The sequence below is a fragment of the Lipotes vexillifer genome, unplaced genomic scaffold (assembly GCF_000442215.2).
Source record: "Lipotes vexillifer unplaced genomic scaffold, Lipotes_vexillifer_v1.1 scaffold165, whole genome shotgun sequence".
Taxonomy (NCBI): domain Eukaryota; kingdom Metazoa; phylum Chordata; class Mammalia; order Artiodactyla; family Lipotidae; genus Lipotes; species Lipotes vexillifer.
In genome coordinates, this window is record NW_006799066.1 from 2,131,435 (window position 1) to 2,144,440 (window position 13,006).

The following is a 13,006-nucleotide window of genomic DNA, read 5'->3' on the forward strand; positions in this document are numbered from 1 at the left end:
AGAAATAAAGGTAGAAATGCCCCTCCCAGCACTTCACTGAGGGAAAAGAGGTGCTGGTAGAGATAACTTCCATAGCAAGGCCAAAGCAGAAATGAGAGGACCTGGTGATGAGACCCTGTCTAGCCATCCCAGGGCAGCCGCAGCCGTGCCAAGCTGAGGGATGCTCTGGGCTGCCCTCTTTTTAGGGAATAGAAAGGGCTTAATACCCCTGGATAGTTATCTCATTCCTCTTCCTGATATCTTACAATAAACATATTTGCAGACAAGGGAAACTGAGTAAATTTGTGCAGCACATCTGGATGTAGAAATACGTACAGGTGGATATCAAGGAAAAGAGATGCAAAGAAAGCAGAATAACTGTTTATTAAATGGTTCCTGATATAGTTTAGTAGTTGAGGGGAATGCAGTTAAGTTTCTAGGCCGCTTGAGTATCATTTATTGCACAGTAGCAGTAATGACTTCTCTTAGATAATGTTATTTTGCCTAGTTTTGGTTTTTTGTGTGTGTGAATAATGGAATTCAGTTCAGTCTGAGGGGAGCCTGATTTGCCTTTATAGCTGCTGCGGGGATAGCCAGTCTGGAAACAACAGTCGTCTGTGCAGGTGCGTGCATCTTTTTCTCCTGGCATCATTGGAACTTTCCTGGGCTGCTCTGGGGAGGCCAGGTCTCTGCCACAGCCTTAATGGTCAAAGAGGTGGCTTTGTTTAAAACATTCCTTGAGAAGGGACTTGCAGGAAATGAAGTGAACTTGGTTGATGGAAATAACGATCAAATTCAGTATGTGGAATAAGGTCAAAACCAGGTGACAACATTAAATAAAAAGGATGACCATGAAAGATGAGAACGAAAGAAAAGGGAAGTCAGCCTTTTTGGGCTGAAGGTAATTTGGACACAGTGAAGGGAGAAAAGATACGCTGAAATGGAACAAAGTAGGAAAATCAGGAAATCTTATGGATAAGAAGTGAAATGTATATAAATATGACTTTAAAATAGGTTTTAGTGAAAATAAAGCAATGATAAAAATAAGAGCAAGTGCCAATCTTTGAGATTTAATTTGCAGATTACAATGGGAAGTATAGCTATAGGCAAGTTTTTAATGCCACACATTGTTCAGTGCAGTACGAAGATGAGTGTGTGTGTGTGTGTGTGTGTGTGTGCGTGCACACGCGCGTGTGTGAAATACTGGATTCATTTGGGAAAAATACATAGTGTCAAAAAACTCACAAACATTTTCTCATGTTTTGTGGAGTGAAATTGTTCTCTGGCTTGTTCTGGCCTGAGATAATTTCTTTTTAGCATATTAATCTCTGACCCTCTCTTAGTAACAACAAAAATCATAAAAAAATCACTAGACAACTTGAGAAAGTTCTAATTCAAACCCTAAAATATACTTAGTAGAAAAAAAATTAAGACTGATAAAATATCAGAACTGCCAAATAGTTCAAAATTCTGATAGAATAACCTATGAGGAAATTTGTACGACATCTCTATACTTTTTTTTTTTTTTTTTTTTTTTTTTTTTTCTGCGGTACGCGGGCTTCTCACTGTTGGCCGCTCCGCGGCATGTGGGGTCCTCCCGGACCGGGGCACGAACCCGTGTCCCCTGCATCGGCAGGCAGACTCGCAACCACTGTGCCACCAGGGAAGCCCACAACTCTATACTTTTGAAAGTAGTTACTACTGAATATTTTTACTCTGCACAGTAGTTAGGTTTATTGGCAATTACCTGATGCCAGAGTAATTCAAAACTAAACATGTAACATAGAGAAATAAATTTTTTGCACAATCATAAAGAGCATTTTGCTAACACAACTTTAAAAAAATGTGTGTAATTTGATGGATATTTTTGTAGTCAAGTGAAGCTTGCTTTTAGAGCCAGTTTTCAAATTTAAGGATAGAATTTAGATAAGTTTTACAATTATAATGGGAAGTTGAAATATTTGAATTGTCTTGAGCTACATAACTTCAAAAAAATTATCTTGCTTACTTGGCCACTTCATTATGCAAAGAAAAGCACAAATGTATTATATTCATTGAACCATTAAATGGGAGTCCAGCAAACCATTAAAATTAATAGGTCATCCAGGAACAGGACAGATATAGCAGGAAAAAAAAAAACCTAGGTTGATTAGCTGTCAAAATGTTGCATCTGTTTGGTAAGATGAACAGAGGAGCAGCTATTTTTGGTAATTGTCTTTCCATTTTCTTCATCATAATTCGTATGTGTTGTTATTTAAAACCTGCAGACTAGATTTAAATAAAAACATTCTCACTACATTCTTCAAAAATACTAGAAATAAAGAATTTGATTTGGACATAAGAAAGCTTGATTTCATATTCAGCACCAGCCTCCTCAAGTGCAGCAGCAGCATGAATCTTCGTGTTGGCCATGTGCAAAGATGTTGAATTTTGGCAGAAAACGTTTAGTAAAAGGTAAAGAAAGGTTATTACAGTGCAGAACCCTATATTCTGTTTCAGTAGAATTTGAGTTCATAGTTCATAGAAAATGTATCTTAAACATTGTTAGCTAGGAAGTGACACCAGAGTAATGCACACTTACTATTTTCTTGAAGGAACCAGAGGGTTTTCTTTTGTAGTATCATGTGATATTCCATTGTGGGCATTTGAGGAAACCCTTGCCTCGCTGGGAATTGTTTCAATATGGTGTCATTTGGTCTTACACATACTTTTGGGGTGAGAAAAACATCCTTGTGAATTAAATATTACTATTTGTGGTAACTGTCTTTCCATTTTTTAACAATGATAAGCAATTTAAGGATTCACACTTTACTGGTATCCTAGATGCTTGTAAAAAAAAAAAGATGCTATAAAAGTTACTGTTTATGGAAGGGCATAAAAACATTAACAGTTACCTTACTGATGCATATATGCTACAGTCACAGCTAGACAAGCAACACAGGCCTTAGTATATGTGGGAGAGCACACACACGTGCCAACACACACACACATGCACACACACGCTTGCACACATCCTAACAACATAATGGACCAGCATAATCTTTAATTTCTTATAATTTTAATAAAATAATGTAAAACCATTAAAAGTACATAGAAGTTACGGAATGTTACTCCAGAAGAGTGGGAAAATATCAACAAAATATATTGGTAATACTTTACTAAAGCTGCCAAAATTAACCTCTTGTTCACCATGTATGAAAAGATGCTATTTCCCAGTTCTTATAGAAGTCATAGGCAAATATGTAATAGGGCAGGGGTAAACAATTCACAGACTAGAGATAAAGGCAGTATCTATGCAATAGTCACACATTCAAGTGACCAAGGAATGCAACATTTTTTATAAATGTTAAGCTTCAGAATCCAAGTCCCTATTCCCTATGATATCACTTCTGGATGAGACTGGCAAGTTTGGTAATTTTTAATCAATTCAGGGTTTAAACTCAACCAGTTCTGAGTTCTAATCCCCCTTCCCTACCTCCCCCACACTCCCACTTCTCCCCCCTGGTGGCATCTAAATTCCAGGGTGGAGCTGGGAGGCTTAGGACTGTGGTTCATGGCCTTTGGGGAGAAGGTCATCGGTCTGTGGTTATCCTGCAGCCTCTTCTGACATTCAGAATGGTATTTTGGAGCTGCCGATCTTTGCTAACCCATCCCAATCTTTATTGCATCCACTGCTGGAGAATTTCGATGATCCAGACCACATCTACCCACCTGTTGGAGTCGTGGGCACCTCCCCACCTCCGCTGAGGCTATAGAAAGTTCAGAAGATTGTTTTAAGTCCTCTCAGTATGGACATGTCTGGCCAGCTTTTCCTTTAGGCTGATACTTCACTGTTCTGCTTTTGGAGTCTTTCCTAGGAAGCTTACTGTTTTAGTCTTCACCCACAAATCCAACATAGGTCTCATCACTAATCAGTTACCTCTTCTCCAAAAGGACAATCTATATAGGGCTTCCTTGGTTCTCATGCACACCACACACTGGGCCTCTTCCTAGAGGAGTGGTAAGATAAGAGATGCCTTCTCAGAAACCTCTGCCATTAGCTAAGTCTCTTGCCTGCCTATACTCAGCTGCCTGCTTGTATCAGTTATCTATTGCTGTGTAACAAACCATCCCAAACTAGTGGCTTAAAACAACAATCATTTATTTGCCCATGATTCAGCAATCTGGGCTGGTTTTCTGCTGGTCTTTCCTGAGGTCCTTTACATGACTGTGGTCATCTGGAGCCTCAAGTCAGGGTGACTGACCCAATAAGATTGTATTCACATCTCTGCTGTCATCGGGGGTGGCTGGAACAGCTGAGGCCTGGCTGGACCCCTCTCTCACACAGACTCCCCATCAGTGTAGCCCAGCTGCTTTATATGACCGCTCAGGTATCCAAAGGAGTGACACCTGAAGCTACCAGGCCTTCTTCACGTTGACCATGTGTTTGTAGCAATCCATCATCAAAGCAAAAGCCATCAAACTAGTTTAGATTCAGAGGACGCGAAAATAGCATCCACCTCTGGGTGTGAGGAGGAGAAGGTACAGGGATGGGAAAAACTGACCCAGACTGTCTACCCCTCTGCTGGCAGAATTCATCTCCTCTGAGCAGGAAAAGGGTTTCTTCTGCCAACGTGAATTCTCACCTCCTCTAAGTCCTGTATGTTCTTAATACTTTGGAAATTCAGCAAAACTTAATTATTACAATTTAATGCATTAGCTTTACCTTTTGTTTGCTATGGGTCTTGAGGCTTATTTTAGGTCAGAAGTGAACATTTGATTGTATTTGCCTTCTCTCTTTCTCTGAGGAGCTACACCTCAGCTTCAAGGTCTACTTTGAAGAGTGGAAAGGCCGTGAGAATCGGAGGCGACAAATTTTAGAAACACTTTTAAATAAATTACCTGTTTATCTTTTAAAATGCTAGTCCACTGACATATTTTTGTTTAGTTTCTTTATGATGTGGCACATTTATCATCTTCCTCTTCTTAGTAAAATGTTTACTTTAAAAAAGGAAAGATGTGTTAATTGGAACTTCACTAGAATTTCACTTGTCACTGCAAGAGTCACCACTGAAACCTCAGATTATAGGAGAAGTCAAGTGTGTAATGATACTCCAGGAGTGGATCTCTGGTTACCAGAAGGCCCACTCAGTTGGGTTCAATCCCACCTTCCCTCTGGCTCCTGCTGTAGGCTTCATGTTGGATGAAGAGCCTGAGGCAGCCCAAGGCAGTAGGTGATGGATATGAATGAAATCACAGCGACTCTAGTTTCGTTCCACTGTCCGTGTTAGACTACAAGTATTTTGAATTGGGCAGTGAACACATACACATACACACATAATCTGGAGTGTTACTACAGATTAAGCTAATCTATCTGCTGTCTCCTTTCTTTCTAAAGGATGAGAGTGGTTGGTACTAAATTTGTGTGTAATAGAGAACAAATAGTGTGATGCGTGATCAGGAGAAGAAATATGCTTTTATTGAAAAAGATAAGACTCTGGGGGCTAAGTCTGTATGGTCCACTGTAGTAGCCACAAGCCACATGTGGCCACAGAGCAATTGAATTATGACTAGTAAGACTGAGGGACTGAATTTTTATTTGATCTTAATTAAAATTTAAAAACAATCAAAATTTTCCATTTAACATAACTCTGTTAAATTTTTCCATTGAACCTAACTTTGTACCATTTTGGTAGGGCTGTATTTCACTTTAATGAGTGAAATTTTAATATCCAACTTGAGATAAAATCTATATCAGATTTCAAAGACTTAGTGTGAAAAAGAATGGAAACTATCTCATTAACACTTTTTATGTTGATTCCATGTTGAAACGATAATATTTTGGATATATTGAGTTAAATAGAATATGTTAATAAAATTAACGTCACCTATTTCTTTTTACTTTTTAAATATTCCTACGAGGACATTTAAAATTACACATGTGGTTCATATTACATTTCCGTGGAATGGGACTGCAGTAGACACTTCAAGTTAAAAGTTCAGCATCATTTATTTGTCCTGGATATAAACTGTTCTTTAACAATATAAATCTCACCTTTTGTTAATTCTCTTAAGGGTATAACTTATATTTTGATTTATGATATTAGCAAGAATTTAGTGAGAACCTTCTTTATTTTGTTTATTTTTTTAAACCTACTTTAAGTCCTCCATGTTTAGCGGTACTTTATCTGTTCTACAAGAAATTAAGCCAAATTAGTGTACACTGTACTCCCAGAACAAGCCTTTCATTTATTTTGCCCCTATGACTGTTCTTGTGTTGGTTACCATCAGGAAAATGTCCCCATCTACCACTCAGAGAACCTTCCTAATGTGACTTTGTTTCCTGTGCGCCGGATTAGAATGATTTCCTTCGGCATTTTCTATGCTGATTGACCGTGATGCTCCAACTGCTTTAACATCAGCTTATTCAGGGAGAGAGGATGGAGCCCTTGAACAGGCAGTAATGTTTACAGTCTCTGGCAATCTGATGGAGTGCACAGCAGATGCCCACTAAATATTATTTTGAGTATTGGGATATTTGAGGTACTCTTTGGAGTTTTCTAGAGGATTCATCTTAAAACTCCCAGCTTAGAAATGGCATTTCTGTTATCAGTGGTGTCCTTCACAATCTTTATGATTTTAGAGTTTCATAGGGATGCCATTGCCCTTGTTGCTCCAAAGATACTGATCCTTGCTACCCATCCTGACATTTCATTAGAGGAGAAAATAAAACTTAGCAACCCATCTGTGCCTTTAATTATCTATTTCCTTAAAAAACCCCAAAGCTTCTAAAATTCACCTTTTGTTGTTTTGCAGGGCAAGGTTATGAGGGTACTGGGGTTATTTTGTTTAAATTAAAGCATTTATATAGTGAAGTATGTACCTTTTTTTCCTCAGGAGCTCAAAGAACTCTACAGGCAATAACTCATTTAGATCTTCAAATTCTGTGGAGGGTTGGAGGTGATAAGTAGTATATCGAATTTACAGGGAGCACAGTTGAAATAGAGTGATGTGGTGAATTGCTCTGAGTCGCAGAGCACAGCTATCATGGAGCTCAGAGTGGAACCAGGTCGCTTGACTCCCAATTAGTTCTCTGTCCACTAGATCACAGTACCTGCCCCCTTCAGTCCTTGGAAAATGGATGATAAATTTTATAGAAAGCTAACTCTCAGTTCCGACGTTTATAATGGGCATCTACAGTTCCCGGTTTACAGTCATATCCTAGGTCTCTAGTCTGTTATGGGGTGTCTGCCAGCATCCTTCAGCTCAGCCGTGTCCTTGCTGCTGTAGCAAAGGCAGGAAGAAAGGCAAACAGGAAGACGGCGATGGAAGCAAAAAGATCTTACGTGTGTGGGAAACACACAACCAAGGAAGTTTTGGGAAACAGTGATAGTTGCAGAGTTAGATGGTGAGGAGTATACTGCCCTCTATTTGTGCAGATGGATGTAAACTGGAACGGCATTCCATCCTTACTTATCATTTTCCACATATAAACCTCGACATTAAGTAAACATTTAAACCAAAACGTCAACATAAGCAAGCAATGTTTGAAGCTAGAACTTTCACAGTTCTGCAAGGTCACTGCCCTTCCAAACCTCAGGCAGGTTTCGTGCGAGCTGTTGAATCTCTGGTATCAATGGAATGACGGAACTGAAGGTATAGGATAGTAATTTAAAGATTTCCAGATGGAAATGGTAGCAATTAAAACAAAAAATATCCCAAGGTTCAATAGAAAGATTATGTTAAATTCTTCAGTTTCAGTAGTAATTTGCTCCTGGCACCTTGGAGAAATAAGCTGAAGCATGCTCACTCTTAGCAGCAAGAGCTGTCACTGTGCTGTTTTATTTATTATTATCTTGATTTTGATTTCTCAGCGATTACTAATGTATCTTCTTGAAGGTCAGAATTGGTTATGCTGTTTAACATAAGAAATTATAGTCACAGGAATCCCCTGGCGGTCCAGTGGTTAGGACTCTGAGAGCTCACTGCCGAGGGCCCGGGTTCAATCCCTGGTTGGGGAGCTAAGATCCCACAAACCAATCAGCGTGGCCAAAAAAAAAAAAAAGAAAAAAGAAATAAATTATAGTCACAATTTATATGGGATAAAGCTACTCTATTTTTTGTTCCTATTGCCTTGGAGGTGTTTACGTTATTTTTTCAGAAGATAAGATGAATTTATTACATGAAATATGTATTTATTTCTGAGATTTATTTAGACAGGTGTAATTGTATAAAAAAGGGAGAATGGAGAGTATGGTAAACCTGGAAGAAAATGTAAATGAATTATGTTATCTCTGAAAGGGGCTTCCCATAAGATTCTGGAGACTGGGAAGGTGTGTATCTCATTAGCGGCTCTATTCCAGCACCTAGAACGGTGCCTCCTGCATAGTCAGCTCTCAAACAGTATCTGTCGACTGTCGAAATGAATGATTATCCAGAAAATCCAGATTTCAGTGACTTGCAGAATGGAAGGGAGGTGAAGATATGGAGAAAGTAAGCACAGAAATATCATTTAAGGTGCTTCAAGTACAGAGGAAATACGAACTGTCTCAAATGTGAGAGAGATTTTTTTTTAACATTATTAAAAGCTGAGGAAAATGTCTAATATAGTGGAGCGAGTGGATGATAGAGGAGAGAGAGGGATAATAAATAAGACAAGGTTCCTGAACAGCCAGGAGAGGATGGGACCCCAGGCAGAAGTAGCTGGGCCGTCTCAGATGAGCAGGGTTCCTTCTGTTCATTCAGGAGTGAAGGGAAAAGGTGAGATCATAATGAAGGCGGGTCAGTTGAGAGAGTTCCTGTATGGGGATGCTGTCTTTTCTACGAATTGGCTCTTCTTTGGAGAATGACTAGAAGTTATCAGCTGTAGATACAGAGAAAGCATGGGGAGCCAGAGCATGATGGAGTCCCTTTAAAGAGGTGGAACAGGACCCCATGATGGCACAGTCAGCAGAGCTGTGGGCTTCCCAACAGCCCAAGGTGGAGAAGGAGGTCAAGGGGTCGGTCCAGAGATGCTCCATGGAACCACCACATCAAGTGGGCCATTCCACAGTCACTGAAATTACCCAGATGATGGCAGCACTTGGGTGGAGTGGAAGACTAGAGACCAGTAGTAGAGTCTTCAGTAAACGAGGGAAAAGGCAGAGAGGGTGGACGACAGAGATGAGAATGGCACGGTCACGTGGCTTAGATTGTACGCAGACTCAAGCAAGTTAAATATTCAGACAAGATCAAATCGTAAACCAACAAAAACATTGACTAAACTAACAACTGTAATAAACCTGGCTTTATATTGTCTTGATCGCAAATATTTGTCTTTTTAGTCTACTTAGGTTAAGGGTATGAGAAAAAATTACCACAGGAGTATTTCTAAGTGTGTTAACAGTCTGCTCAGAAATTACAAAGGGGATCTAAGGTATACTTATTTGCACAAATCCAAAATTAAAATGTTGAAAAGTATAGACTGATTAATGTAAGTACCAGTGACATTTCTGTTCATGGGCCATTTATACAAATACATTATTTTACACATGAACCCTGAATGTTTTAGCAGAATCCACATTTCATTATTTATCTAAAGCCCTTTGTGAAATGCAATAACAAATCTTAATATTAAAAGTTATTTGGGTTACTCTCTTTTTAATAACCCTATGATATTATCTTTGTAAATACAGCTTCAAGTTGGTTATTTCTTTTTCGTTTATTTAGGGAAGTAAATGAAGAAAAAATTATAGACATCTCCTATGTTTTCAAGAGTGATTTAATTAATTTTCACAGCTGCTAGACCAGAAATAGAATGATTACTTCAAGTTTATAAATCTGCTAGGTCAGTATATTCAACAAAAGTTTTACAGCAGCCCCAGAAATACTTACATTCCAGTGAACTCAAGTTCTTGCAACGTCGGAGAACCATATTTACATTTCTGCATAGCTGATTTTGATAATGTGAAAATATTTTGCATTGATAAGGACTTTTATTAATGCAAAGCGGACTTCTGTCCTAGTTTAACACAGCTTTGCTATTAATAACAATATGCCTGACATTATGCTACATTTCAATGTCAATAAAATTGGTGGGTGGAGCAAAATGTGAATAAATTATTCACATACAAACAAGAACATTCTCGTTTTCAAAAGCTGGTCATTGGGGAATCACAGGTATAAGTGAGATAAAAACAAACTCAATAAGATACAGCTGTAAAAGGGAAAGAACGCAGGGACTTCCCTGGCGGTCCAGCGGTTGAGACTCCTCGCTCCCAATGCAGAGGGCCCAGGTTCGATCCCTGGTCAGGGAACTAGATCCCGCATGCCATAACTAAAGAGCAACTGAGACCCGGTGCAGTCACATAAAGAGCAACTAAGCCCCAGTGCAGTCAAATAAATATTAAAAGAAAATCAGATCATCTTTTTCTTAAAAAAAAAAAAAGGGGGGGGGGGAAGGAACACAAAAGTTAATTTTGTAAGTATTGCACATTGCTAACTTGTATGTGGGCATTATTAATATGGAATCGTTTTGCAATGGTAAACTTCATAGACATTTAAATAAATAAGTTACAAATAGTCAAGTCTAAGAGCCAAATATCAATTTTCTCCTACTCTGTTCTATTCAGTAAATATTTGCTCAGTGCCTACTTTGTGCCGGGCACTGTGCAAACAGTTGGTGATACAAACAAGTGAGGCCCCCAGCTGCCGGCTACAAGTGGGTGACTTCTATTCCTCAACTATACACGCGTATATTTCAGTAAATGTGGTTTATATAACTGAATACAAAGAAAAGAATCAAATTATTTCATTAATATACTTGTAAAGATGGGGGGAAATGATTACAAACACATTCCCCAAAATGTGAGTTATCTGGATCGTTTATAGAGTCTCAAATCTTAGTTTTGATCTTATTTTGAAATAATCATGATTTCCCTACTGGATATGCCTTCTCCCACAGCACCTTGTACATAATAGGATTTCTATGAATATTTTTAAAAGAATAGGGAAAAAAGTAGAGAATGGACAGACATTATGTATTTCTATTCTCAAATGTTTATCTCAGAGAAATACATGTATTATGCAAAAAGAAGACAAGTAAAGATACCTAAATAAAGTAAAATATCGAAGGATAAAATGTAACGTCTGAAAACCCTGGCCAGAAAGAATGAGTAGTCTGACAGACAACACGAGTGTTCTCTTTTGAAATATAGGTTAGCATGTCTGAATTACATTCTGTCCAAACAAAAGGGGAAAAATAGTACTGAGCCCTTTCTGTGGAGGCAAAATATAAAAATTGGGACTAATTCATAACTGAAATACTAGTCCTACTAGCAAAAATTTTGAAAAAAGTGCTTCTGAGTTTTGTGAAAAGAAGCTAAAGACAAAAAATATCTGTAAAGAAAGATTTCCATTTGACTAGCCATTTATCTCTCTGACTAGCCCTGAGCCATTACATCATTCATTCAGGGGAGTGCTATATGGTGAGTCTTGAACCAAATACAATTATGCACATTCGTAAGAACTCCTCTCCCCTCACTCACCACTAAACTTCCCTGCCCTTAACCATTCATAGCACCCATCAAGGCCAGCAAGGGAGAGAATGTGCTAAGACAGAAGTCACAGTCTTGCGGGTCTTAACCACAGAATTGATATCCCATCACCTTTGCCTTATCCTGTTAATTAGAAGCATCACTAGTCTAGTCTAGTCAAGGGGAGAAGATTACACAAAGATGTGAGTACCAGCAGGCTGGGATCTTTGGGGGCCATCTGAGTCTGACTGCTACTGTTAATCATTTTTGTTTGGTCACAGAAGTACAAGAATCTTCCAAGCTCTTTTTTTTTTTTTTTTTGCATTCCTAAAGCTACTCTGAAACCTTAGATGTGGCTTTCTTTGTTTATTACACGTGGTATGTATGTATGTCTGCTACGGCCTCAGTTATTTCCCTCAGTCAGTTTTATTTCCTCGGCCAGGTTGCTGATTTTTCCCACCTCAGGTTAATTACCTCATGGCTGTTTATAGGCCACATTTGCATATTCTCTCATGGCTCTAAAGTATAATACAGATCACATCGCTAATATGTATTGGGTTGGCCAAAAAGTTCATTTGGTTTTAAGTAAAAATAAAAGACACGTTTTTCGTTTTCACCAAGAATTTTATTGAACACCATGTTCACTCACCGAACGAATTTTTTGGCCATCCCAATATTTGGCTAAAACATGCTAATAAAATAATATATTTCACTCCTATTACAGCTCTTTCATCTGTTGCTCACGGAGCACCCAATTTTACCTTCCACGTGTCCTGGCCACACACCCCCCACACACCCCCTCCCCAAGCCCACCTCTGTCTTAATGCATTTCTCTTGTGCTCTTCCCAGCTACAACCTCTACCCTTCCTCCCTACCTTAATCTTGTTCATATTTTAAGTCTAAATTCACGTACCCTTGATGAGGCTTTCTCCCTTTACAAGCTCACTAATTTCTCCCTTCTCTTAACTAACAAAGTATTAATAATTTATACCATACAAGTTATTACTTGACTGTAAGTTATTTTGAACCCGTATCCAGTTGTTCGAAATTTATGAGTCTCTTTTCTCCAATAAGTCCTTCAATCAATATTTCTCACTACAGTAAAACCGAGGATAATTTATCTCAGTCACCACAAATGTTTAGTGAAATATTGTTCCAACATCTTTCTCAGGGAAGCCAGGCTTATATTTAGTCTCTGTCCTCAATACCCAACACATGGCTAAGTACACACAACGTATTCATTAAATGCTTGTTGACTTGATATGGGCAACAAATAAATATATAAGGCTTGTAAATAATTTCATTGAATATATTTTCAACATCTTGAAACGAGAAGGGCTGTGCCTCACTAGAATTAGTGTCTGCTATATGAACTGTGTGTGAGCTTTTCGGAGGCACCCTCTGTAAATTTAAGAACTACATTAAAATTTATATGATGTCTAAGATTTGTTTTCAAAACCTAGGAAAATAAGACTATAAGTTGCTAAGATATAAAGTATAAGGCTAAAACTTTCTTTCCCATAAAAAAATTAAGT